Here is an 11,050-nt window from a genome sequence, read left to right on the forward strand (position 1 = left end):
CAGAAAAATGAAGAACTAAAAATGTTAATAGAAAATAATCAGCAAACACCGTTGCCATTGGATGATGAAACTTTTCAAAAATTAAAGCAGGAGTCACTTAATAATACTTTGAATGCACTTAACATAGATGATTTTAAAGAACTTATGAGCAATATCCATGGATGGTTAAGAAAAAAAAACGAGAAGAATTTAATAAAGAAAAGAGTGCAAGAGACGCAGCAATATTATCCCGTAAGTGAACAAATATGAAGCAACATTATTATGAACTGATTGGCTACAGAAACACTAGAGAAATGAGTGGATTTTTGTGACATGGGTTATTAATAGGTCCTCATAGAATCGCCTTTATAAATAATAGGATGAGAATTTTATTTCTACAATTTAGTAATTATAATTTTTATTACTACTACTATTAGTATGTATTTTTCTGTTAGGTAAAGATGAATTCTGTTGTTGTATTTTTTGTTGATTCCGATTATTTCTATAAAGCAAATACAATTTTTTTACAAATACATTTCTATTTTATGCGTTTTTTGTATGTTACGCTTGATTGAAATAGCACATTAATTAATAAAAAAAACTAAGTTGTATTATTAAGTTTCATTATGTTGGGTAAAAGACGCAATAATCATATACAATTATAATCACATATTTAAGTTCGTTATTCAATGCAAGTAGGTATGTCTGGAGGAAAGCATGATTATACAGTTTTTGGTGTAACCCTAAGTACTTTTAATATTAAACTTTAAGGCAGGTTATACGCAAACAAAAACGATGATCAACTTATTATGAATTATATTTATCATTTCGATACTAATTCTGTTGTGATAACTGGGGGTTAATCCTTTTGGTAATTCGATGAGATTACATATATTTCAATTTGCCACATTTTTTAAATGACAAGTGTAAACACCTACGTTTGAATTTACCGGGTTTTTCAATGACAGCTCAGGCATGCGCATACATACAGGTTCTTAGGCACAAATACCGTATGCTCCATACATCAGAGAGGGAAGTAATTTCATTGGTGCCGATCACACGGCATCCCTTACACCAGTTACTTATTAGTTATTACTAAAGTTCCTAAATACACAAATTCAAATTTTGGCGCCAAACATGCACCTGTCAACAAACCCTAACCCGAACAGGTACCAAAACTTAATGCCGAGTTATTGAGGTCATTGTGTGATAACATTACAAATAATATTGAATCCCTCAAAGTATTTAATGTTCCAGTCGATCAGTGGGACGCAATACTCGTACCTATTATCACGGAAAAATTAGATTATCAATCAGTAAAAGAATGACAGTCAAAAGTAACATTTAAAGAACTAACAGAATTTTTGGAATCACGTTGCCAATATTTAGAGTCGTTACCTCGTAGCAGTCATAATTCAGATTCTACTTACAAAGGTCGCTTAAAACAAAATTCTAATTTTAAAACATTTAACAATAAGGTTGTTTCTAGTGTTCATGCCGCAGCATCGTCTACTTCAAAGTTATATTGTGCTTTATGTGAAAAAACAAACCATCCGCTTCATAATTGTACAAAATTCTTAAAACTAAGTGTAACCGAAAGGATAGATCAGGTAAATAAATTAAATTTCTGTAACAATTGCTTAAACACTGGTCATAACGTAGAAAATTGCAAGGATAATCATTGTAAACATTGTCAGGTCAAACATAACAGTTTACTCCACTTTAGTGAGCCAGCTGTATCAAATCAATGCAGTTCGGGATCAGTTTATTGTAAAAATTTGTTATCGACAGCGATAATCCTAGTACAGGATAAAAACGGGAAGTTGCGTGAATGTAGGGCCTTTTTAGATGGAGGTTCTCAATCCAACTTTAGTACTAAAGATCTTTGTGCAACATTAGGTCTGCCCACAAAACTAACGCATCATAAAATTACAGGAATAAATTTATTGTTCAGCAAAATAACTGAATTAGTGAGGGTCCACATAAAACCAAAATTTTATAAATATAATACGGAAATTGATTGTTTAGTTACATCAAATATCACCAGAAATTTACCGTTAATGTCGTTTCCAAAAGAATCACTCCAAATTCCCAACATCCGGTGAGAAGACGAAAATTTTAATATTAGCAGCAAAATAGATTTTTTTCACTAGTAGAAACCATAAGACAATAAATTGAAAAAATAAACGTTCAATTTTTTGACGCAACATGATTTTCTTTTGATTTCTAATCAAACTTGATCTAAATCTTCAGCACAAAGAAAACCGTTTACACTTGTCGCTGAATTAATCATTTTATCTTCCACCGTCTACCAAAGGTGAGTTCGGGTTGACAACTCCTTTGACGCTTTTAAGTCTTAATGCTCTTTAGTCGTTCGGATATTGACTAAAGGAGGGCTAAGGAGTAAAAAGATCGCGTAACAGTGCGTTCGGGTAGGCCCAGTGTCGAGTGATTAGTGTTCACTCTACATGCACTGAGTCGGTGGCTGGTGCATATCGAGCGTGGATAACGTTAGCGGCAAACGTAACCCTTTTGCGTGCCTTTGGTTCGACAGGAGATTTCGAGATTTGATTCGTGATTCTGACATTGTAACTGTTGGTGTGTAACATAAATAATACAAATTGGGCAGTATTGAATGGAAAAAGTTTCAGGGTTGTGAGTTGTGACAGATCTAGCAACATGAACAACTTTGACAAATTTTTACCTGTAACTGATGAAGAGGGCCAAGTCCTAAAGAATGAAGAGGGTTACATTCTTTTACAAAATTCCACGAGTAAGTTACAATGTTACAGTTTGTGGTTGCTTTATATGGTATTTTAGCTGGGAACCTTATGTACGGAGAGCTTCAACAAGAGGATCCAGACGACAACGACGACCAGGATGACGTGGAAGAACAAGAGAATAATGATGTAAATAAGCTTTGGACCCGGGATGCCGTTCTCTTTTTAATACATCAAATGGAAACTTACGAAACCAAATTTGAAACAGGCCTAAAAAAGAATGTTTATAAAACAATTGCTGCAAACTGCACAAAACACTTTGGCAAACCAGTGGTATACAGTCAAATAGGTTCTAAATGGAAAAGTCTAAAACGTACTTACAAAAGTATTCTCTTACACACTAAAACATCAGGTAAAGGAAGACAAACCTCGTGGGAGTTTTTTAATGTAATGCATGAGCTCATGTTTAAAAAACCCGAAATTACGCCGGCCGCAACATGCAGTAGTAGGAAAGGTGTTGTAGTTAATAATGAAGCTCCAACTACTCCAGGTACTAGTGAAAGTTGTGAAACTAATTCAGATAATGGAAACACTGAAACATTTAGGAGCTCTTTTGCCAAAAAGCGTAAATCTCGTCTCACTGAAGCCCAAAAACGGCATGAAGACAAAATGGCAAGGTTAGACAAATTCAATGAACTGTTTGCAGATATGGTGGAGCAGATGAAAAAGTAGATTTGTTTTTTATTTTCTTATATAAGATGTTTTTGATTTTGTTTTTTTTCTTACGATTAAGAAATCACATTAAGTTTGTAAACAGTTTATTTAAAATATTCTTTGGTTCTAAATAATTATACGTAATGCGTTACATATGTTTTGTCTTTTTGTTTGTGCCCTTCGATTATTTGCTGCTTCATCAATAATATCTAGCCTATTGTGAGGATTTCTGGCTCGTTCAACTTCCAACTTTTCTTCTAAATTAATGTCATCCAGTACATCTCCATTTAAAATGCTAATATTATGCAAAATACATGATGAAATAATTAAAAGTGATATCAAATCTAATCTTACTGTTTCGACCAATTTCAGTCTGCGAAAACGTCCTTTCAACAAAGCAAATGCATTTTCTATTATTACACGTGCCTTATTTAAAATTATATTAAAATTCCTCTGACGACGTGTTAAATTTCCTGTATTTTTAAATCCCACTAATAAATATGGGCCCAACTTATAAGCCAAATCACCCACAAGATGAGTGTCATTATAAAATACAGTGTCAGCAGATGCAATGCGTTCATACAAATCTGACCTTTTAAAAAGCGTATAGTCATGTAGAGATCCAGCCTCGCCAGCATATACGTCAGTAAACAAGAGGTTGTTATCACAAATACCTTGTAACAACACTGAGTGATAATTTTTTCGATTGATATATGAAGTTGGATAGTTTTTAGGAGCAACAATTGGTATATGACTCCCATCAATTGCACCGATAATGCCTTAAGCAAAAATTTAAATAATTAATTAACAATATTTGTTATTTTAGAATTCATTTTATTAATACCTGGAATTCCCTGCTGTGACAAACTTAAGCTGATTGCCGCTTGTCTTTCTTCATTAGGCCACCAAATTATTTTAAATTTTTTGTTAACTTGTAAGAGTATATTACAAGTTCGATATAGTATATCCCAGCAAGTAGACTTGCTGACCCCAAATCGTTCTGCGACTGATCTACATGTTGGAAATGAAATCATACTTAAGATTACCAAATGTAGATACGCACCGAAAACATTCGATATTTCCCAGATACCAAATCATAATGAGTGTTTCTTTTTCCATTGCTGTTCTAGGAAAACCAACATGTTTATAGTGGTTGTCATTATACACCACATGCATTTTTCTTAACAAATCTTCGAATGTTTCGGGGTTCATTCGAAAATGTCTTTGAAATTTTCTGTCCGTCATATGTGGAACTGTGTACTCTGCATAATTTTCAATTTTTTCCAGTACTCTATCGTCTTCATCTGATGAATCTTCACAATATATCATTTTGGCATATTGTATAACGGCCATGGTTGCACAACGCATCGTTAATAAGTAGTGCAGCCTGATCACTTGAACACAAACTGCTAGTATTATGATAACAATTCAGTTCTAAAATGCTAACCTCAATGTCTGACATTTAATTAAGGTGTACTCCTGTTTGCGTTCGTGTCGTTCGCACGCCTAACCACCCCCTAACACTCTATTTTTTATTTATTTTATTTATCACTCCACGCTCTACTCCACTCCAACACCACTCTTGTAAGCCGAACGCACATCAACTACCATGCGTGTACTCAAGTAATGTTAGTATCACAGATGTATTCATTTTTTAAGAAATAATCACATCAAGTATTGCATATATAACCTCAATCTTCTTTTTGAACCCGTGGTCGCAAAAGTTGAATTTGCTACCTCTAAATGAGTCGACATTTGCATGCTTCATGGCTGCTAGTGAAAAAAATAGTATATTAACCACGGTTGCAAAGCCACTTCTAGACCTCGCGCTTCAGAGCCCTCGACGCTGCGCGTCTCGGGTTCTAATTTGCGCTCGGTCTAGAATGCTTGGCTTTGCAACCTTGGCTAATAATATACTATATTGCTCGGCGCACAATTATTCTTAGAATTGTTAAGGGTTGGGAAAATACAACTACAATCTCATAAAATCTACCTGCAAAATTCTGTCTTGGGATACTTAGTTGCGCGAGAATTGCTTGTGAACAATGCAACGGGTTCGTCTTCCTGCCATTGGGCAATAAATGCAAGGGATAATTCACAAATCGCCGAACAAGTAACACGTTTTAGGGAGGTCGACTCGTATTTACTCACCCCTGCAATAAACGAATGCAATAAGCCCCAGCTGAACGACCCGTGTGAATCGTCGTTTGTTAATACTTTTCAAAGAAATGCCGCAGCACGGTTCATTGTACAATTACCGACAAAACACAGTAAAATTGATCTAGGTGATAGTTTAGAAATGGTAAAGGGTAAGTTTTTCAATTTGGAGAAAAAATTTGCGAAATTTCCCACACTGTATCAAAACTATAAACAGTTCCTGGACGAATACAAATTATTAGGTCATATGATACAAATTCCTATTAATGAATTAAACAAACCCGATGTGTATTACATACCACATCATGCAGTTTACAAGGAGAACAAAATCAGAGTGGTTTTTGATGCAAGCGCAAAATCGACTAATAATATGAGCTTGAACGACAGTTTGCTAAGTGGACCAACTATTCAGGAAGATTTGTTTTGTATTGTAACGAGATTTAAATTATTTAATTTTGTCATCAAGGCCGACATTAAAAAGATGTATCGGCAAATATTAGTTAACAAAAATCAAGTTAATGGTCAACGAATTCTTTGGCACGATGATCCCAGTAAACCTTTGGAATTTTATAGATTATTAACCATGACATATGGGATCACGTCTTCTCCATTCTTGGCAATTCGTTGCTTGCATCAATTATCGCATGAATTTAAAAATCAATTCCCCGAAGCTTCTCAAATCATAACTAGGGACTTTTACGTAGACGATTTGTCAACTGGAACTAATTCAAAGGAAGAGGCGTTGCGATTAAATGAACAATTATCTTTCATATTAAGAACTGGTGGATTAGAATTAACTAAATGGGCATCAAATGACAGGAATATTTTTGATAATGCGAATAGTCAACAATCCAGTGCAATTAATTTAGACAATACCGAGCAAACAAAAACCTTGGGCAAATTTTTGAGTTGTAACAATGACGAACTGTTCTATAAGGTTGAGGATAGTCAATTTAACACAAAATTAACTAAGTGAGGAATTTTGTCAATAATTTGCAAAATTTTTGATCCACTTGGGTTAGTCAGCCCTATTGTTATTCGGGCAAAATTAATATTACAACAGTTTTGGAAGTTCAACTTAGAATGGGACGAAGTAATGCCAGATAATATACGCAAATTTTGGTATAATCTTATAAGTGATATTAAGTTATTAAATTCAGTTAGAGTTCCAAGACACGTCCTTACAAAAAATCCAGTACGTATTGAATTGCTAGGTTTTGCAGACGCTTCAGAATTAGCATATGGCGCAATAGTATACGTAAGATGCATCAGTAAAAATGGTGATTCCACCACCAACTTATTAGTGTCAAAGTCGCATGTTGCGCCGTTAAAAGCGGTGACAATCCCGCGCTTGGAACTGCCTTATTACTTGGTCGATTAACAGATCGTGTACTACAAACGACCAACATAAATTTTGATAGAATAAGTTTATATACGGATTTAACAACAGTATTAGCTTGGCTATCCAAGCCCTCCACCACCTGGAAAACATTTGTAGCAAATCGGGTGGAGGAAATTCATAATTTAACAAAAAACGTTTTTTGGCAACATATTGACACGCATAACAATCCAGCAGATTTAGTTTCCCGAGGTACAGGGACTCGTAACTTATTAACAAGTAGTTTGTGGTGGCACGGGCCACTCAATTTGCATATTTCAAGCGCAGCCGATGCGAGTAATGCGCACCAATTAATCGAAGTATCTGAAGCAAAGACAGAAACTGGTAGTTCTAACCTTGTAAATAACACCTTCGAGATCTTCAACAAATTCTCAGATTTTGCAAAATTAAAAAAATGCATCGCTTGGATATACAGGTTTATTAACAATTGTAGAGTTAATGTGGTAGTTCCAAGTGTCCAATGTAAATGTACGCATGTGCGATACAGAACACAAGGAGCCGTTGATGTACGACGGACAGATAATAAAGCATCGATCTAGACATGGCCTTCTTTTATTAAACAAATATACAACATGGTGTCAGAAGTAAAGCAAAGTATAAATAAAGTGTGAAGTAAAGTAATAAAGTAAAAGAAAGAGTGATAAGAGGAGTGAGAAACGAGCATTCACGAGCAACAGTTGTGCAACACGTGGTGACCGAGAACAAACGAAGAAAATGGCGGAAGGTTACAAGCCACCGCCACTGCAAATTAAAGGTAATCCATCCGTGGACTGGAAAAAGTGGTTCAGCATTTTTGGAAACGTATCTACTAGCTGCAAACCTCGATGAAGCCGACAACAGAAGAAAAATCGCCTTATTATTAAACCTGCTGGGAGGCGACGCACAAGAAATTTACGACCAATTCAAGTGGGTTGAAGGTGCGCATAAGCATGTCTACGCCATGGTGACCAAGAAATTTGAAGAATACTGTGCGCCATTTAAGAATCTGGTAGTGGAGAGATTCAACTTTAACAGTGTGACCCAAGGTGAAGGAGAAACATTCGAATGCTTTTTGAGCAGACTACAACCAAAAGCAAGTACGTGTGAATTTAGTTCCCTCAAGGAAACCCTGATCAGAGACCGTATCATCTATGGAATACAAGTCAAGGGGCTACAACGTCGATTACTTCGAGAAACAAACATTTTACTGGACGATTGCATCAAATACTGCATCGCAACTGAGCAGAGCGACCGACAAGTGAAAGGAATAAAACGAGTGGACACCGTGATGAAAAAAAATATTTCGAGAAACAAGAAGGAACCGTCTCGCAGTCAGAAAATAGAATGCACCAAGTGTGGTCGTGTACACGAAGTCCGACAGTGTCCAGCATTTGCCTCAACTGTAATGGCCGAAACCATTTTTCCATTCTGTGCAAGAAAGAAAAGCGAGGCAGAGTACAGCAGACTGGCGATGAACAGCAGAAGGCGTCGAGAAACAGAAGAATCCATGAAATACAAGAATATGAAGACCCCAGTGAAGAGGAAGCGAAGTATTTCTTCGTTTCAGAACTAAAAACATCTAACAAGGTAGCAAAACCCTGGTATGTAGATATACTATTTCATAATAATGTGTCTATAAAATTTAAAATTGACACTGCAGCAGAAGTCAATGTTTTGCCAATGCGATATGTTAATAAATTGTCTCTATCGAAAGATGATATCGTTAAATGTAATGTAGTTCTAGTGTGTTACAGTAATAATTCGATGTGCAGTCCAGGAAAGGTAAATCTGCAATGCAAATGCAATAATCAATTAAAAAATATTGAATTTGTTCTTGTTAATGATGATAAAGCGGAGGCTATTTTAGGATTAGATACATGTCTAACGTTCAATTTAATAAAGCGAGTAGATAGTCTTGAATGTACCAAATATAAAACTGTTGATGATATTTTAAAACTGTACCCAAGTGTATTTACAGGAATTGGTAGGGTTGACTATAACTATCATATCGAAACAGATCCAACGATAAGTCCGATTGTCCACCCTCCTCGAAGAATTCCCCTATCCTTTCAACCTAAATTGAAACATACCTTAAAGAAGTTATAAGAACAAGAAATTATAGAAAAAGTGGATTATCCAACGGATTGGGTCAACAGTATGGTGATCGTGGAAAAGAAAACGGGAGACCAAAGATTATGTTTGGATCCAAGGGACTTAAATCGAGCCATAAAAAGGGAGCACTTTATGATTCCGACAGCACAAGACGTAGTGACGAAACTATCGGGAAAAAAGATTGTGGCGGCACAATAACACGTCGGTAAGCAGAGAACAAATAAGTCGTCTCGTGGTGTAGCGGTTAGCATACCTGCCCGGAAAGCAAGGAGACGTGGGTTCGAATCCCACCGAGGCACAACATTTTTCTCTGCTTACCTACATTGGTGACCACCGACAGGGAACACGCACGCACGCAACATCCTTCTGCCACCGCCCTGTGCCCGCTGTGTTCGGGGTCCGCAGCACCGCCAGGGTTCGAACGACGAACGTAAGAGTGGTAGGGGCGACGCCTGCAACTATCTCCTTCGCACCCCAGCACGACCGCGCACTGTGTCGCTGGGGGGGAGTACTGTGGCGGCACAATAACACGTCGGTAAGCAGAGAATAAATAAGTCGTCTCGTGGTGTAGCGGTTAGCATACCTGCCCGGAAAGCAAGGAGACGTGGGTTCGAATCCCACCGGGGCACAACATTTTTCTCTGCTTACCTACCTTCACCGTAATAGACATGAGTTCAGGGGCCCTATTCTTGAACTCATGCGACTCACTTTCGTATACGAAAATCGTTCATTTCGTATACGATTGTCAAACTTCGCATTCTTGAACCGAAAAACGGTCAGTCGTATACGAATTTGTCGTACGAAAAGCAACGCATGGTCTTTACCGAGCGAAAATGAATTTCGTATACGAAAGTGGGTACGATTATTACCGAACTCGTACCGAAACTCAGCGAAGCGCATTGCTGACAACTGAGTGATGGAGTGATTTTGAGGTTAACTCACATGTTTATGTTTACATTTTCTGTTGTGATTGTGTGAATAAAAAAAAAGTGCCTTTAGGTAATTGCCGATTTATCGAAAAGTAAGTAAAATTACAGTGTTTTCTTTTTACAATATGGAGATATGTTGTGTGAACAGAAAATGGGTGATTTATTTCAACAAGCCGTTTTAAATGCCGAAGAAGAAATTGAAATAGTAGCACAACGACACAGACCTCCGCGTTTTCACACGCGAGACGATTCATTTCAACTGCTTTCTGATGCAGCATTTTTAAAGATGTACCGGATGACAAAAGAATTAGCACAAAATATCATTGACTTGGTGGACCCCTACATTGTACCACAAACGAGGTGCTCTGCATTGGACACATCAGTAAAAGTAAATTATATAAGACTTTTATAAATTGTTGTATTTAGTATTTTTATATTTTACAGGTCTTAACAGCACTTAGATTTTTTGCTTCGGGCAGCTACCAGCTTGACATTGGTAAAAATGTGAATAGTGCTGTCAGTCAGGCTTCCACAAGTCGGTGCATCAATGAAGTCGTTGAGGCTCTAAATCAACCCCAAATTTTTGATGAGTGGGTTAAATTTCCCCAAAATTTTAGAGAACTTAATAATATACGAAATGAGTAGGTTTTTTTATATTTTTATCTTAATTATGTGAATATCAATATAATATCTAACAGGTTTTATCAGCGATACCAGTTTCCGGGGGTCATTGGTTGTGTAGATTGCACACATGTTGCAATTGTAGCTCCAAAATCAAATGACGCAGTGTATCCAGAACATATTTATGTGAACAGAAAAAATTACCACTCCATAAATGTTCAATTGGTCAGTATGATAAAAAATAAAGTAACATTAACAATATGTCTTATATATAGGTATGTGACGCTAACCTGCGCATTTTGAATGTAAATGCAAGATATCCTGGAAGCACCCATGATAGTTTTATATGGAACAATAGCAACGTGCTACACTTCCTACAAAACTTGCATACTCGAGGTCATTCGACTTATTATGTTTTAGGTAAATATTAAGCAACATTT

General features: G+C 36.5%; 1 long non-coding RNA gene across 1 annotated transcript; it reads left to right on the forward strand.

Moving 5' to 3' along the window:
* The first annotated feature begins 10,269 nt into the window (after nt 1-10,269).
* On the forward strand, nt 10,270-10,772 carry LOC135125569 (uncharacterized). The gene is made up of 3 exons (XR_010279898.1): nt 10,270-10,377; nt 10,434-10,630; nt 10,688-10,772. It is a non-coding gene; the product is annotated as an uncharacterized LOC135125569 (long non-coding RNA).
* The last annotated feature ends 278 nt before the right edge of the window (nt 10,773-11,050 follow it).

The sequence above is a fragment of the Zophobas morio genome, unplaced genomic scaffold (genome assembly GCF_036711695.1).
Source record: "Zophobas morio isolate AGI-343-1 ecotype UQ-CSIRO unplaced genomic scaffold, CSIRO_AGI_Zmor_V1 ptg000009l, whole genome shotgun sequence".
NCBI lineage: Eukaryota > Metazoa > Arthropoda > Insecta > Coleoptera > Tenebrionidae > Zophobas > Zophobas morio.